Source organism: Mauremys reevesii, linkage group 14, assembly GCF_016161935.1.
Source record: "Mauremys reevesii isolate NIE-2019 linkage group 14, ASM1616193v1, whole genome shotgun sequence".
NCBI classification, from domain to species: Eukaryota; Metazoa; Chordata; order Testudines; family Geoemydidae; genus Mauremys; species Mauremys reevesii.
Window position 1 is genome coordinate 10,509,019 of NC_052636.1, and position 16,202 is coordinate 10,525,220.

The window sequence follows — 16,202 nt, forward strand, 5'->3', positions numbered from 1 at the left end:
GCAAAGTGGAATGGAAAATCCCCCAAATTGGGGAACAATGGCTTTGTGTGCATAAGGGGCCTAAGGAGGTGAAGTGGAAAGTCCCCAAACACACTGATTTGCAGTAACTGAGCTTGTGAAACGTAACCACAGTGGAAGTGTTAGAAAAGTCAAACCACAAACTAGACTAGGAATAACAAGAACAGGAAAGGCCGAATATGGAAAACTGATTGTTCAGCTTGCTTTTGACCTGCATCATATTTTGCAATATATTCCAAATAAGGAAATTAACGTGCAACGTATGTGCCATTGATTGTGGTTTTAAGCTTTAAAAGCCTTGTGTGGTTTTTAGCTCAGGGGGACAGTATTCCAATAGCTGTCGCCCCCTGTGCACTTTTAACCAAGAAAAGAGCCTCAGGCTGAGCTGATTCAAAATCAATCGTGTGGTTGTTTTCCACAACAGCTTCAAGAGGTCCCTGTGATGGACTGTAAATGTCTTCTTCACACCTTCCCCCTGCAGGAGAATGGCTGTTCGACCAGCTGTTTGCCTTGCTGTTTCCGAGGAACTGGTCTGTGGGTGTTCCCCAGAATTGTAACTTTTTCCGTAATCTCATACTGTAAAATCTCATAACTTTACATACAGTGTTACTACACATTTTAACAGGAGGATAATATTCAGTAGATTATGCATTTTCAAATGATACCTCACAAGCCATACTGTGTACAAAATTGATCATAATTTTCTAGAAGAGTGAACATAGGGGTATAGACTGACAGTGTCTGTGTGTGTGTTCCCAGTAGATATGTGGGTATTTCAATCCCTCATAAGCATAGTGTTCAGCATCTTCAAGGACCTGGGGAACTAGTCCTGGAAATTCACTGGTTTACCAAGTGTGACACTGTATGGAATTGTGAGACACTTTGATATTAATAATAAAATAATATAATATTATCAAATTGCAATGAATCATGCTAGATATGCCATGTAAGGTGTCAGGGGAAATGTTATGATTTTCCAAGTATGATCATTTTGTTTCTATGTTTGTATCACCTTTGTATTGTGAGTTATAGATATGTAGGGTATATCTGTATTTCCAGACTTGCGCAGTGTTTCTGGGTGACACCCCCAGACATATTGGCATCAACACTGCCTAGCCTGTTTGATGGCCCATTGAGGGTCATCAGCTGTACAATGAGCCCATGGAAAGGACCAAGGGGATACACCTATTGAGTCAGCAAGACATGCCGGGATATGCCTGTGTAATGAGAACTCCAAGGCTTTTCCATGCCACATGCTGTGAATCTTGTGTTTGGGACACAGGAAGTACAAGCCACATAGCAAAAGGAATATAAAGGGCAGCTGCATCATCTCCATTTTATCTTCAATCCCCTTTCCTGCCTCTGGAGCAACTTCTCTACAAACTGAACCCTGGAACAAAGGACTGAATGACCCATCCAAGCTGTGGATGTGTTCCAGGCAGATTTTCACACCGGCAACTCACCAATACTGCTAAGAACCTGATATATCCATTTTGGAATGTATCTGACTGCTTTCCCATTTAACTTTCTTTCTTTTGTTTAAACCTTTAGTTTAGATGCTAAGGATTGGCTGGCTGTGTGGTATTTTGGGTAAGATCCAAACCTATGCTGACCTGGTAACGTGGCTGACCTTTGGGGTCAGAAGATCATTTTGTTTATGTCAGCAGAGTTTTGAAATAACCTCTCACTGTACTGGACCTAAGTGCTCATTAGGAGTCAGAGAACTGGGATGCAATAAAGGGGACCGTGTGATTTCTTTTTTCAGCTTCTCGATAACCCAAGTGGGTGATCCCTTTTTCAGCCTGCCCTGATCTTGGCATTTTCAGTGAGACCTGCCTCTGGCCCACCAGGTCACACTAAGCACTGAAGTTAAATTAATAGAATGTTTTTTATGACAAAGTCTTATGAAATCAACTGAATTCCTTTGTTTTCTTTCATCTGAGCAGGGTTTTCTGTTACCCAGCCTGATGTGATCTCCCAGCTGGAACAAGGGGAAGAGCCATGGGTCCCAGACCTCCAGGGTTCAGAGGAAAGAGAGATCCTGAGAGCTCCCCGCACAGGTGAGGAAACATTAAACCACCTCAGAATCTGTAACTGCCTGAAGGAAACATCTGGGATGCCCTACAAAGCCCTTGGGGAGGTGTCTCAGTTCATTATTGTCCCTAGCAGGGGTCGTATCCTCAGGGTAAATATAGCTCATGGCTTCCTATAGATCCTAGCAGACACCAGGCAGTAGCTTCCTCCCTTCCCCCTGCGTATTTGGATGGGATGTGAAGGCTGAATTGATCCCCTCCTTCTCTCTTATTTAGAATCATAGAATCATAGAATCTCAGGGTTGGAAGGGACCTCAGGAGGTGTCTAGTCCAACCCCTGCTCAAAGCAGGACCAAACCCAACTAAATCATCCCAGCCAGGGCTTTGTCAAGCCTGACCTTGAAAACATCTAAGGAAGGAGATTCCACCACCTCCCTAGGTAACCCATTCCAGTTCTTCACCACCCTACTAGTGAAAAAGTTTTTTCTAATGTCCAACCTAAACCTCTCCCACTGCAACTTGAGACCACTACTCCTTGTTCTGTCATCTTCTACCACTGAGAACAGTCTAGATCCATCCTCTTTGGAACCCCCTTTCAGGTAGTTGAAAGCAGCTATCAAATGCCCCCTCATTCTTCTCTTCTGCAGGCTAAACAATCCCAGTTCCCTCAGCCTCTCCTCATAAGTCATGTGCTCCAGCCCCCTAATCATTTTTGTTGTCCTCCGCTGGACTCTCTCCAATTTATCCACATCCTTCTTGTAGTGTGGGGCCCAAAACTGGACACAGTACTCCAAATGAGGCCTCACCAGTGCTGAATAGAGGGGAATGATCACATCCCTCGATCTGCTGGAAATGCCCCTACTTATACAACCCAAAATGCCATTAGCCTTCTTGGCAACAAGGGCACACTGTTGACTCATATTCAGTTTTTCGTCCACCGTAACCCCTAGGTCCTTTTCTGCAGAACTGCTGCCCAGCCATTTGGTCCCTAGTCTGTAGCAGTGCATGGGATTCTTCCGTCCTAAGTGCAGGACTCTGCACTTGTCCTTGTTGAACCTCATCATGTTTCTTTTGGCCCAGTCCTCTAATTTGTCTAGGTCCCTCTGTATCCTATCCCTACCCTCCAGTGTATCAACCACTCCTCCCAGTTTAGTGTCATCTGCAAACTTGCTGAGGGTGCAGTCCACACCATCCTCCAGATCGTTAATGAAGATATTGAACAAAACCGGCCCCAGCACCGACCCTTGGGGCACTCCACTTGATACTGGCTGCCAACTAGACATGGAACCATTGATCACTACCCGTTGAGCCCGACCTTCTAGCCAGTTTTCTATCTACCTTACTGTCCATTCATCCAGCCCATACTTCTTTAACTTGCTGGCAAGAATACAGTGGGAGACTGTATCAAACGCTTTGCTAAAGTCCAGAAATAGCACATCCACTGCTTTCTCCTCATCCACGGAGCCAGTTATCTCATCATAGAAGGCAATTAGGTTAGTCAGGCATGACTTGCCCTTGGTGAATCCATGCTGACTGTTCCTGATCACTTTCCCCTCCTTTAAGTGGTTCAGAATTGGTTCCATGATTTTTCCAGGGACTGAGGTGAGACTGACTGGCCTGTAGTTCCCTGGATCGTCCTTCTTCCCTTTTTTAAAGATGGGCACTACATTAGCTTTTTTCCAGTCATCCGGGACCTCCCCCGATCACCATGATTTTTCAAAGATAATGGCCAATGGCTCTGCAGTCTCATCAGCCAACTCCTTTAGCACCCTCGGATGCAGTGCATCCGGCCCCATGGACTTGTGCTCATCCAGCTTTTCTAAATAGTCCCGAACTACTACTTTCTCTACAGAGAGCTGGTCACCTCCTCCCCATACCGTGCTGCAGAGTACAGCTGTCTGGGAACTGACCTTGTCTGTGAAGACAGAGGCAAAAAAAGCATTGAGTACACTAGCTTTCTCCACATCCTCTGTCTCTAGGTTCCCTCCCTCATTCAGCAAGGCCCCACACTTTCCTTGACTTTCTTCTTGTTGCTAACATACCTGAAGAAACCCTTCTTGTTACTCCTAACATCTCCGGCTAGCTGCAACTCCAAGTGTGATTTGGCCTTCCTAATTTCACTCCTGCATGCCTGAGCAATACTTTAATACTCCTCCTGGTTATTTGTCCACTCTTCCACTTCTTGTAAGCTGTTTTTTTGTGTTTAAGACGAGCAAGGATTTCACTGTTAAGCCAAGCTGGTCGCCTGCCATATTTACTTTTCTTCCTACACATCGGGATGGTTTGTTCCTGCAACCTCAATAAGGATTCTTTAAAATACAGCCAGCTTTCCTCGACTCCTTTTCCCGTCATGTTATTCTCCCAGGGGACCTTGCCCATCAGTTCCCTGAGGGAGTCGAAGTCTGGTTTTCTGAAGTCCAGGGTCTCTGTTCTACTGCTCTCTTTTCTTCCTTGTGTCAGGATCCTGAACTCGACCACCTCATGGTCACTGTCTCCCAGGTTCCCATCCACTATTGCTTCCTCTACTATTTCTTCCCTGTTTGTGAGCAGCAGGTCAAGAAGAGCTTTTCCCCTAGTTGGTTCCTCCAGCAGTTGCACCAGGAAATTGTCCCCTACACTTCCTGGATTGTTTGTGGGAAGAGTTTGGGGGAGTTCAGCTCCTGATTTTTATTTGACCTCCCTCCAGCACTTGTTTTGGTTTGGTCTTTCCTGTTCCATCCCTGTTTGAGGTGTCTGTCTCTGTCACAGCAGATGATGCAATGGTCCGTGAGAAAGAGGAGCGCAATTCTCAGCAGAAAAATGTTGAGCAAGTGGATAAACACGGAGCATTATCACAAAGATCGAAAAGGAATGTGTCCAGGAGTCCTGAGCAGGGAAACTCCTGGGAGATTCAGCACAGACCAGAAAGAGAGCAAGGAAACCAGCCAGGGGAGAAATTGGGTAAATTTATTTCCTGTTGGGGAACTCAGAAGGTCCTCATGGAAACCACAACACAACAGGAAATCCTTAGGCAAAAGAGAAAAAATACATGCACTGAGTGTGGGCAAAACTTCATTCACAGATCAAGCCTTTCTGTTCATCTGAGAATCCACACAGGGGAGAGGCCCTACAAATGCCCTGAGTGTGGGAAAACCTTCAATCGCAGTTCGCACCTTATTAGTCATCAAACAATCCACAGAGGGGAAAGACCCTACGAATGCAGTGAGTGCGGGAAAACCTTCAATCGCAGCTCAAACCTTATTAGCCATCAAAGAATTCACACGGGGGAGAGGCCGTATAAATGCTGTGAGTGTGGAAAATGCTTCACTAAGAGTTCAGCCCTTTCTCAACATCAGAGAATCCACACGGGGGAAAGGCCCTATGAATGCCGAGAGTGTGGGAAAAGCTTCACTAACAGATCAGCCCTTTCTTGTCATCAGAGAATCCACACAGATGACAGGTCCTATGAGTGCAGAGACTGTGGGAAAAGCTTCACTCAAAGATCAGCCCTTTCTGTTCATCAGAGAATCCACACAGATGAGAGGCCCTATGAATGCAGAGTGTGTGGGAAAAGCTTCACTCAAAGATCAGCCCTTTCTGTTCATCAGAGAATCCACACAGATGAGAGGCCCTATGAATGCAGTGAGTGCGGGAAAAGCTTCACTGACAGCTCAGCCCTTTCTAAACATCAGAGGATCCACACAGGGGAAAGACCCTACGAATGCCGTGAGTGTGGGAAAAGCTTCACTCAAATATCAGCCCTTTCTGTTCATCAGAGAATCCACACAGGGGAAAGACCCTATGAATGCCTTGAGTGTTGTAAAACCTTCAGTCGCAGCTCGCACCTTATTCGTCATCAAACAATCCACAGAGGGGAAAGACCCTACGAATGCAGTGAGTGCTGGAAAACCTTCAATCGCAGCTCGCACCTTATTAGCCATCAAAGAATTCACACGGGGGAGAGGCCCTATGAATGCAGTGAGTGTGGGAAAACCTTCTCTTGGCACTCAGCCCATGTTAGCCATCAGAGACTCTGCAAGAGAGATCAACATTGTAAAAATCTCTAGGGCTATCAATACTTTGTTTTTTAATACTTTTCCTGATTCCCACATAGTAACTTTTAAAGCTCTTTGAACTGTTTGCAGCACCGTTATCCCTCAGCTTGTCCAGATGAGTGGCCCATTTTTGCCTTTTGCAGTTCGCCCTCTTTTGAGATGGACCTATTTGTCCTTTCTATTGTCCCACAAGTAACTGGAGTGTGCCCTTCCTATGAGGAACCAGGGAGCATCACGTTTATACCATTCCTCCTATTGCAAAGTTATTGTTAGAATCACCAGTGATACAGATTGTATCCTTGCCAGTTGTTCTCACGTTGCTCTGGGTTGTGCTGAAGAGCAGTTATGTTGGGAATTTTTCAAATTATATGTAAATGAAGAGGACAGGAGCAGGAAAAAAGTATAATTACAGCTTCTGTGACACTAGAAGGAGATGGGGTGACTCAAAGATTCCCTCCTTCCCCTTCACTGCAGAACTGTTACCTTTGCCTGAGCCAGGTAGAGTTTATCTTCGTCACATTCTATCCATCCACTTCTCAAAGTGTCATGTGATGAAGCATTCTCCGTTGTCTGTGCTTGCAGATGATGTTTTGACTTCTTTAATCCTATATCAGAGTTGCTATGACTGGAGATGAAAGTGTCAAAGACCTGGGAGGGGAATTCAAATGGATCCCAAATACAGTGTGATCATTTAGAGTTTAAATTCCAGGTTCCATCTATTGTAAATCCACTTCTAGCAAGAGGGCTGTTTTTCCCTCATTATGGGCATGCTAGGATACTAAAACATTTGTAAATAACATAACTGACTATTGAGACAGGGATGAGGGAAGCAGGTTTGAATGGATCAGAGGAGAATGTGATGGGAGACTCTCTTGTCCCAATTCTGAATAATCAGATGTAACCTGCTCTGGAATTTCACTTGACACTTTCTTTGTCATGTATTGTCTCTCTGTGATGTGGGTTTCTATCTTTCCTGAAGGCTGTTTGGTCACCCAATTGGATATTAGTTCTGCTTGATAGGATGTAGCTCAGATTTATTGAAGAATTTAAGACAATGACCCTTTGCTAAACTCCTCAATTATGATTTCAGCTTTGCTTTTTCCCCATCCCTCCATGATGACATGGAGAAAGTTGAAGTGCAGTTCTATCAACAGGAGAGAACTCTCTAATTTACTGGACAGGCTCACAAAGAAACAGCAGTGATTTAAAATCTCCACTCAGAAATGGTGAACAACAGCAGAACCCCAACTAACTGAAGGAAGTGCATCTGATCACAGTGTATTTCAGTTGTTTGGAGACAATATTGCCTTAATGATCTGGGAAGAGAATTCCATGGTAAGTGGTTTTGAACTAGGCAAAATGCCCGTGTGTCTGGTTCCCAGACCATTTGTAACCCAGGCCCTACAGAAGATCTCTCCTAGCTAATCCTATGGTATGGGAAATGCAGCCCTTCATGACACAGATGTTGAGGAAATAGAAGTGAAGTTTTTGGTTGAATTTATCCTTTTGTAGGTGCTAAAGATGTGTATAAAATGAAACCAGTGTTGAAAATGTAATAGCGTCAGCAAAATAGCCATGTTTGAATAGAATCTCCGGCTCTGGTAACTAACGAAGATTCTGATCCAGGCCTGTATCCAGTCCCTTCCCTGAACCTGTGCCACTGAATTAAAGAAAAGCTGGGCATGTTTCAGGAAGCCATTCCTCATTAACACTGCTGAGATTTTAAGTGGTTTTGTAAAGTATTCTTCTTCAGAGAAGTGTAAATCTACCCTATCCAAAACCAAGGATTTGGAAAGAGCTGAGGTTGAAAGATTCCACACTCAGTTCTTGGTTTCCACCCCAGTAAAGGAAGCTATGGTGACCCAAGGAAAATTGTTTGTACAACTCCACTTCCTAGTTCAGTGTCACTGATTACACTTCCAAAGTATGCCAGGGTTAGATTGAGAACAGTCATCCTTCACTGTTTGGATGCAAAGAGAGTGCTTCATAGGACAGTCCTTCCCTGTGGATCCCAAACTGGCTGCCTGATTGGGTAACAAGGACTTTCAGGCTGTAGAAATGATGGTAACCAATGAGGCAACGCATTTGCCAGCCTCCAATTTCAGACTTCCAGATACACACATGTTGAGTCCTGATTCTATGGTTTTGTGTCTGACGCTGTGGCTACACAATTAAGCTGATGTTGGCACAGCTGCACCAATGTAGCTGCGCTGCTGTAGCACTGCTATAACAGATGCTGTAAGCCAATGAGAGAGATTTCTCCCATCGGACTTGATTAGTCCAGCCCCTGCAAGCGGCGGTGGCTATGTTGGCAGGAGAAGTTCTCCCGCTCATGTAGCACTATCTACACAGGGGGTTAGGGCTGTGTAACTACATTGCTCAGCTGTGTGGATTTTTCACACCCCTAAGCAATATAGTTATCCTGATAAATGTCTTTAGTGTAGACCAGAGAGGTTTCTCTTGTTTTTATGCATTTACATTACTTCTCTACCTCCTCCTACTTTGAAAGATTAAAAAGTGTGAAAAGAGAGGTATTTTTCTCCATAATGCAAACATTCCGACATAGAAGACCCCTTCTACCAACACACGTGGCTGAAGATCCTGAGATATATGAACTCACAGAAGTGGTTGGGACCGACGTTGGGACAAACCACAATAAGAACAAGGGTTCAGTTATTGGCAATGGGGATTAAAAGCAAACTAAGGGCTTGCTATACTTGTGAGTTGCAGTGCTGGTGGAGGCTTTCCAGTGCTGCAATTAGTAACTGTCCACACCTGCAAGGCACATCCAGTGCTGCAACTCCCTGGCTGCAGCGCTGGCTGAACACCTGGTCTGCTTGGGGTATAACGAGTGCAACGCTGGTGATCCAGCGCTGCTCATCAAGTGTGGACACACACCAGCGCTGTTGTTGGCCTCCAGGGTATTAGGAGATATCCCAGAATGCTTTAAAGTAAATTACTCTCTTTTGTTTTGTTATGCAGCCTCTCTTTGTTTTGTTGTGAACTCGGGAGCTTCTTATCTAAACAAACACAGCTCCTGTTTGCTGTGATCAATCTGTAAGTGACTGTGAACAATCAAATGAGAGAACCCCCTGCCTACCTCATTCACAGGGGTTGAGTGTTTGATGAGAGAAACGGGGGGGGGGGGGGGAAGTCCGTGCTTCTTATCTGGTCTGCAGGCTGTTTGCAGAGTAAGGGGTTTGGAAAATTTTCTGATTTTCAGGGCAGGGAGCTAATACACAGTGTCGGCTCAAAAAATCCACACACTGTCTCTCTCTCTCTCCCTCCCCCGCTCCCTGTCACACTACACCCCACCCCCCTCTTTTGAAAAGCAGGTTGCTGGCACTTGAATGCTGGGATAGCTGCCCATAATGCATCACTCCCAACAGTGCTGCAAATGTGGCCACACTGCAGCGCTGGTAGCTGTGAGTGTGGCCACACACCAGCGCTGTTCCTACACAGCTGCACAACCAGCACTGTAACTCCCAGAGGTGCAACTCTCAAGTGTAGCCAAGCCCTAACATATATGAAAAGAATTTGTGAGCTTTGAATATGTTGTTGTTACCAATTAAAATGAAATTATAGGTGAAGTTATTGGTTAAAGAGTAAGAGACTGTGTGATAATGTGAATTATTTTGGAAAACTGAAAGTTGTCTTGTTTTTGTGTTTTTTTTAGTCGTACAGGAAATGATGGCTAATCTTGAAAAGTTAATTAGATTTAATTTACCCTGGTTCCTCAACTGTTGCTACAGCTCTAGTACCCATCAATCCAAAAACTGAGAGAAAGGGAGAGTTCCAACCATTGTCCTTTTAGTATCTTATTGTTCCTCTCTCTGTTTTTTGTTCTGGCCTTTCTATTCTATCATTTTCTGCCTTTGTTTAGTGGTAACAGTTGGTTTCCATCACTCATGTTTTTGTTTAAATCTCTATCCATTGTGAAATAAATTTTTTGCTTGTTCGATAACTGTACTCAGGTGCTGTGTGAGATACAGTAGCAATGGTCCTCAGTGAAACTAGTAACCTGGGATACTTGGGGAAGAGAGGATCTGGGATTTCACCGAGTATCTGGTGATCTGGGCTGGACCCAGAGGGGACACATTGAAGGAACTCAAGGGTTAAGGTGGCTGCTGTAGCTCAGAGGAGGGTCCTTGATTTCCAGCAGGCTGGTGCGTTTGGTCACTAACATCCAGCTGCCAAATGCAAAACTCCCTCTTCCTTGTGGCAGGTGGCAACAAGGAGACTCACAGCCCTCAGCACCCTCAGAAGGGTCACACTGTGTCTCTGTGTTGATCCACCTGTCAAATTCACACAGGGAAAGCTCCCGATAGCATAAAACTCTGCCCTATGAAATCATGGAACATGTGCTCTTTGCTCTGTGAAAGCATGTAAAGAATCCAAGCGCTGGAGGACAGGGTTTGGGTCCAGAGTGACCTAGACAAATTGGAGGATTGGGCCAAAAGAAATCTGAGGAGGTTCAACAAGGAGAAATGCAGAGTCCTGCACTTAGGATGGAAGAATCCTATGCACTGCCACAGACTGGGGACTGAGTGAGTGAGGGGGGTTTGATAGCTGCCTTCAACTACCTGAAAGAGCAGCAGTGTGGGCTTTCTCCTTGCCACTTTTGCTGGGCTGGGCAGGCGTCCTGGAGGCCTTTCTAGAAGAGAACTGGGAACTGAGTTAGAAAAACCAATGTGAAAACCAGAACCTCAGGTCTAGACTCATTTATTTATAATAAATCTTCTATTCTAGTGTCACAATCAATACAATTGCTTCAGCCTGATAGTTGCCCAAAGGGAAAACTTAACTTCTTTCCAAGGGGAGTGGAGAGAAAACACTTTTCAGAGTCCAGGAGAGACAAGGCGGGTGAGGGTAAGAGCTTGCAGAGGACCAACCTCTGTTGGTGAAAGAGACAAGCTGTGGAGCTAACCCAGCACCCTTCTTCAGTTCTGTGTAGCCTGGAAGGTCGTCTCCTCCATAACCAGCAGTTAGAACATAAGAACAGCCACACTGAGTCAGACCAGTTCATCTAGCCCACTCTCCCGAAAGTGGCCAATGCCCGGCGCCCCAGAGGACCCCTGGGACCAACATGGATACAGCACCACCACAAACAAGGTTAAAAGTCAATGCACAGGGGAGAAGGATCTTGTGCTTCATTCCTTATGTGCTAGTCCCATCATGTGGCTATTTCCTTTTCTTCCTTTCTGTTAAAAGCTTTGGTGTTTTGCACAGAAACATTATTTCCCCAGGAGAGACCCAGGAGTGGGGGGCTGCATTCCTGTGCCAAACAGTCACTGGAAGGGGGCAGACAAAGGCCTTTAGGACGAGGCATCCGTCACTGTCAAAAGATATTCTCCCTCCTGCAGATCACTGGCAGCCTGAATTTGTTCCTTATCCTCCCAGAGTCTGGGGGCTGGAATCAGCACTACCCAGCCCCTCCGTATGTAGCAGGAACAAACACAAAACTGGTCTTTAAAACAAGCTGTCCCCTTCCTTCTCAGGGAAGATTTTTCTGTGATTGAAGTTGAGCTTCAGTTCCCCTCTCCTAGGGGCAGGGCAGGTGTGGGGCCAGCTCCCAGTGAGATCTGTTTTCACCTTTGCCCCCTTTCAGTCACTCTGGGATGGTAACTCTGCTCCCGGGGTCAGGCAGCTTCCAGCCCATCCACCCTACTCACTAACTCTGTGGTCATGTGTCATCCCCTTTACCAGCACAGAGCCTGCAGGAAAGCTACTCCTGCCAGACGCAGTGGTGGTATAGTGGTGTGCGTAGGTGCTTTCCAAGCAGTTGATCTGGGTTTGATTCCAAGCCAGTGCAATAATGGCTTTTCTCTTCTGTTGTTTCCTCATCTGGAAGTGGTTTCATTTCAGTCACATTGTGTTACAATCACATTATCTATAGAATGAGACAATAAATGTGTCGAAGTCCAGCAGGTCGTACAGGATGGAGGCACACAAGGGGCTGGAATGTGTCATCTGGGAAAGACAGAACACTTGGAAACCTGCATCTCCCATCCCCTGGCCTTGCGTGTTATGATTCCAGCTGCGTGAGCTGTTTGTAGGATGTTCCGGCATGATGGGGAAATGAAGTTTTGAGTCAGTTTTTGCTCCTGCAGGTTCCTTTGCTGTTACAATTATAATGACATGAACAAAAGGGAGGCACAATAAACATAACCCCCAAATTGCAATACAGGTGGGGAAAGAGACGATCACGGTTAAGCCAAACACGTCAAAATAAAAATTAATACAAAAAAAGGGGAGGGGGAAGAGATCAGGTATGTGGAGATCCCCTTGATATTTCAACGCACATTGTTAGAATCAAAGTTCAGACTTGACACTGGAAAACCCGCAACTACCTGTCTCTCTGAACACCTGTGATGAGCCTGTGTCAGAGGACGTGTGACCCCGGTCAGAACCAGTCACCAGATCAATATGACCCTTTATGGGCGACTTCTCTGCCTACTCTGCAATTTACATCTCCCCTCTCCCCCTCCCCCCCCCGCGCAAACAGGGTGGGGTACAGCTCTGACTGAGAGGCCTAACAGGAGAAATTTCAGCCCAAAGACAAATTTTGTGTGAAATGTTGAGAAATGAAGAGTCCCCCAAATCCCCAGAACTCTAGTGTCACCCTGTCATAAACAGATAGTTAAGGGTTAAAGTCTCTTTTACCTGTAAAGGGTTAACAAGCTCAGTAACCTGAGGAACACCTGACCAGAGGACCAATCAAGGGACAGGATAGTTTCAAATCTCTGTGGAGGAAGGCTTTGTCTGTGTTCTTTGTTTGAGTTGTGTGCTCTCTTTGGATCTAAGAGAGGCCAGACATGTCTCCAAGTTCTCCTGGACTATTTCCTACTACCCAGTATAGTGAGTATTAGTTAAAAAGGCGGATTAGTCTTTTGAGTTGCTTTCTATATTTGCAATTGTGTGTTTGCTGGAGAAATATCTTTAGTTCTGTTGCTGTTACTTGGATTATTCTGAGAAGGAGGGAGGGGAAGTCGCTCCAGTTTTTATAAGTTAGACCCTGTATTTTTGCATCCTGGTAATACAGAGAGAGTGTACTTTTTTTTCTTTCTTTAATAAAATCTTTTCTTTTTAGAACTTGATTGATTTCTTCCCTTGTTTGGATTTTCAGGGGAAGGGGAGGGGGAAAAGTGAATCCCTCTTTGTTTGATTCAAGGAGTTTGAATCAAGGTATCTCTTTCCAGGACTAGGGAAGGGGAGGGAGAGGTGAGTCCCTCTTTGTGTTGAGTCAAGGATTTGACTCGGGGTGTAATCTCTCTGGAGCAGGCTGGAGAGAGGGAAGTGGGGGAGGGGAACTGGCTGTTTCTCTCTGGTGAGATTCAAGGGGTTTGAATCTGGGTTCCCCAGGGGAAGTTTGGGGACAGGCAGTGTGTTACCCACTTTAAACTTAACTGGTGGCAGCGAGAACCAGATCTAAACTAGGATTTTAGTTTAGAGGAGTCCATGCAGGTCCCCATCTTGGAACCCAACAGCTCCAAGTGGGGGAGAAGACCTATGACACACCCCCATGGCACCAGCACAGGGAAACCAGTGAAATGAGGTTACAGAATACAAGGGGGGAGGCAGCAGGGAGAGAGGTGACAGGGAATCTCTCTTTTTCTTTCTCTTTTCACTTTCTTGTTCTTCTCTTTCCTTCCAGGAACTGCAGTCACAGCAGGGAGGGGTTTGTCTCCGTGTCTGTCATGGAGGTGGTGGAAGTGATGGATTCTGTGACTTCCTGCAACCTCTGTGACTTCTGCAGTGGCCACAGTGGCTGACTCCAGGGCCACTCAATCAACTGGCTCTGGGGACTGCCCAAATTTGACTCCTTCTGCCTATCTTCCTTTCCCCTCAGTGTCTTTCCTTCCCCATTGGGGACCTGCAGAGATGAACCCCAGTCAGTTTGTGTCACAGAGAGTCTGTATCTCCTAAGGAATGTTGGTGAAGGATTCCAGCTGAGAACTGAATTAACTCTGCTCACCTGGGTTAGAAACTTGTTTCTTTTGAGCAGATAGTGGGAAATGGGACATTAATTCAGACCCAGGAGGCAAGGCAGAGGCTTCATGATCTTGATCTCCAGGAAGGGAGAGAGGATCCTCAGGAAGGAGGAGAGCTTCCTTTAGTCTCAAGCTGGGGTCTCCTAGAAGTTGGAAAAGACACTTGGTCACTGAGGATCTCATGGGATCGTGCTGCTGCAGAGGCTCCAAAGTCCTGGGTGCTGGGAGGGTGTCACTGCACAGTCTGAAATGGAAAGGGGGAGGGATAGCTCAGTGGTTTGAACATTGGCTTCCTAAACCCAGGATTGTGAGCTCAATCCTTGAGGGGGCCACCTAGAGCAAAAATTGGTCCTGCTAGTGAAGGCAGGGGGCTGGACTCAATGACCTTTCAAGGTCCCTTCCAGTTCTAGGAGATTGGTATATCTCCAATTATTATTATTTTGTATTATAAGGGAGGACCCTGGAAGGGACGGGAAGGAACAGAAAATGGAGAGGAATGAAACAGAGAAAACCCCTCTTCTCTCTCCCCTCCCCGACCCAGCAAGAAATGTTATCAGTGGGGAAACTCCCCACCATAAACGGCAGAGAGCACAGAGACATTCGCCTCACACTGAGCAGTAGGGTGACCAGACACCAAGTGTGAAAAATCAGGGACTTTCACCAGCTGCCTTGGTGGTATAGTGGTGAGCATAGCTGCCTTCCAAGCAGTTGACCTGGGTTCAATTCCTGGCCAATGCAGGGATGTGATGTTTCCTCTCATGGGAATTGGTTAAGTTTCAGTCACTGTACAGCTTTACCAAGGGAATAAGAGAATCAATGTCCCACATCCTACCAGATCATTAAACACACAGGGGACAAAGAAAGGGGCAAGACTGTAAAATGAGCAGTTGGAGTCATCCAGGTATTATGATGTTTGGTTTATATTTAAAAAAAAATCCTTTACTTCCCTCTCCCTGTTAGACTCAGAACCTTTAAGGTCAGAAGGGAGCAGTGTGATCATCTTGTCTGACCTGCTGCACCTGGCAGGCCAAAAGACCCCACCCACCCACTCCTGGAATAGACCAGGGAGGGGAGGCAGCTCCGTGCTCTGCCCCTACCCCAGGCAGCACATGGAGGCCCTCTGCTCCCCTCCCCCCACAACGGGTGTGCAGAGATGTGCCAGCAGCACTAAGGTGACTCCCTGCCCACTCTGCCTCCGTCCCTCCGTGCCGCTCCCAGAAGTGGCTGGCATGTCCCAGCATCCCCTGGGGCGGGGGGAGTGTCTCTATGTGCTGCCCCACCCTGAGTACCAACTCTGCAGCTCCCATTGGCCAGGAACTGCAGCCAATGGGAGCTCAGGGGTCAGCGCCTGCAGGCAGTGGTGCATGGAGACCCCCTGGCCCTGCCCACCTAGGAGCTGCTGCTGGAGGGTTGTGTGTACCGGTCACTTTGGGAGCTGCAGTGCCCGGGGTAAGCACCACCCCCGCTGCACCCCAACCCCCTCCCCCAGCACAGAGCCCGCACCCCACACCCAAATCTCCTCCCAGAGCTTTGCTTGTCATCCTTTCACCAGAACCATCCTTCCTCTCCTGGGATCCAAGTAGCCACCCCTGGGAAGCCAAGAGGCAGGCACAGGATTCTGCCTCCCAGCAGCCAAACCGCACCTCCCCAGGCTTTTCAGAACGAATGGTGACGCTCTACTAACCCCACTGAGCCGCACTGAGGCGCTTAGCTTCTGCCCTGCCTTCCTCAGCTCGACTTTCCTCTTTTCCCCCATTCCCGCCTCACTTCCTCCTTTGGCAAGTCACGCAGAGGAGGCCAGCAGGAAGAGCCGGCCTCCACCAGCCAACCTCCCAGGGCAGAGGAGGCCAAGCCACAAGGCTCCAAAAGGTGACTCGCACAGATCCTCTAGCTTTCCCCTGCTGAGGCCAAGGCTTTTTCTCAGTTCATTTCACCACCCTCTGTCCTGCAGGGGTAGGGGTTATCGCTGGTGTTACCCAAAATTGGGCCAGCTACTAAGTGTAGGGAGGACTAATGACCCCCCAGACTTTGGTAGAAAGCAGCACATTTGTTATATTGATAGCTAAGCTCAAAAGAAGGTGGGGTCACACTCACACTCCCATACTCACGCTCCCAGGACTGGCTCG

At 46.8% G+C, this 16,202-nt stretch overlaps 1 non-coding gene and 1 pseudogene across 1 annotated transcript; one reads left to right on the top strand and one right to left on the bottom strand.

Annotated features, from left to right (window-relative positions):
• The window catches only part of LOC120381919, a 480,690-nt pseudogene that overhangs the window by 147,996 nt on the left and 316,492 nt on the right, over nucleotides 1-16,202 (bottom strand).
• Nucleotides 14,743-14,814, top strand: TRNAG-UCC. Its single transcript has one exon. It is a non-coding gene; the product is annotated as a tRNA-Gly (tRNA).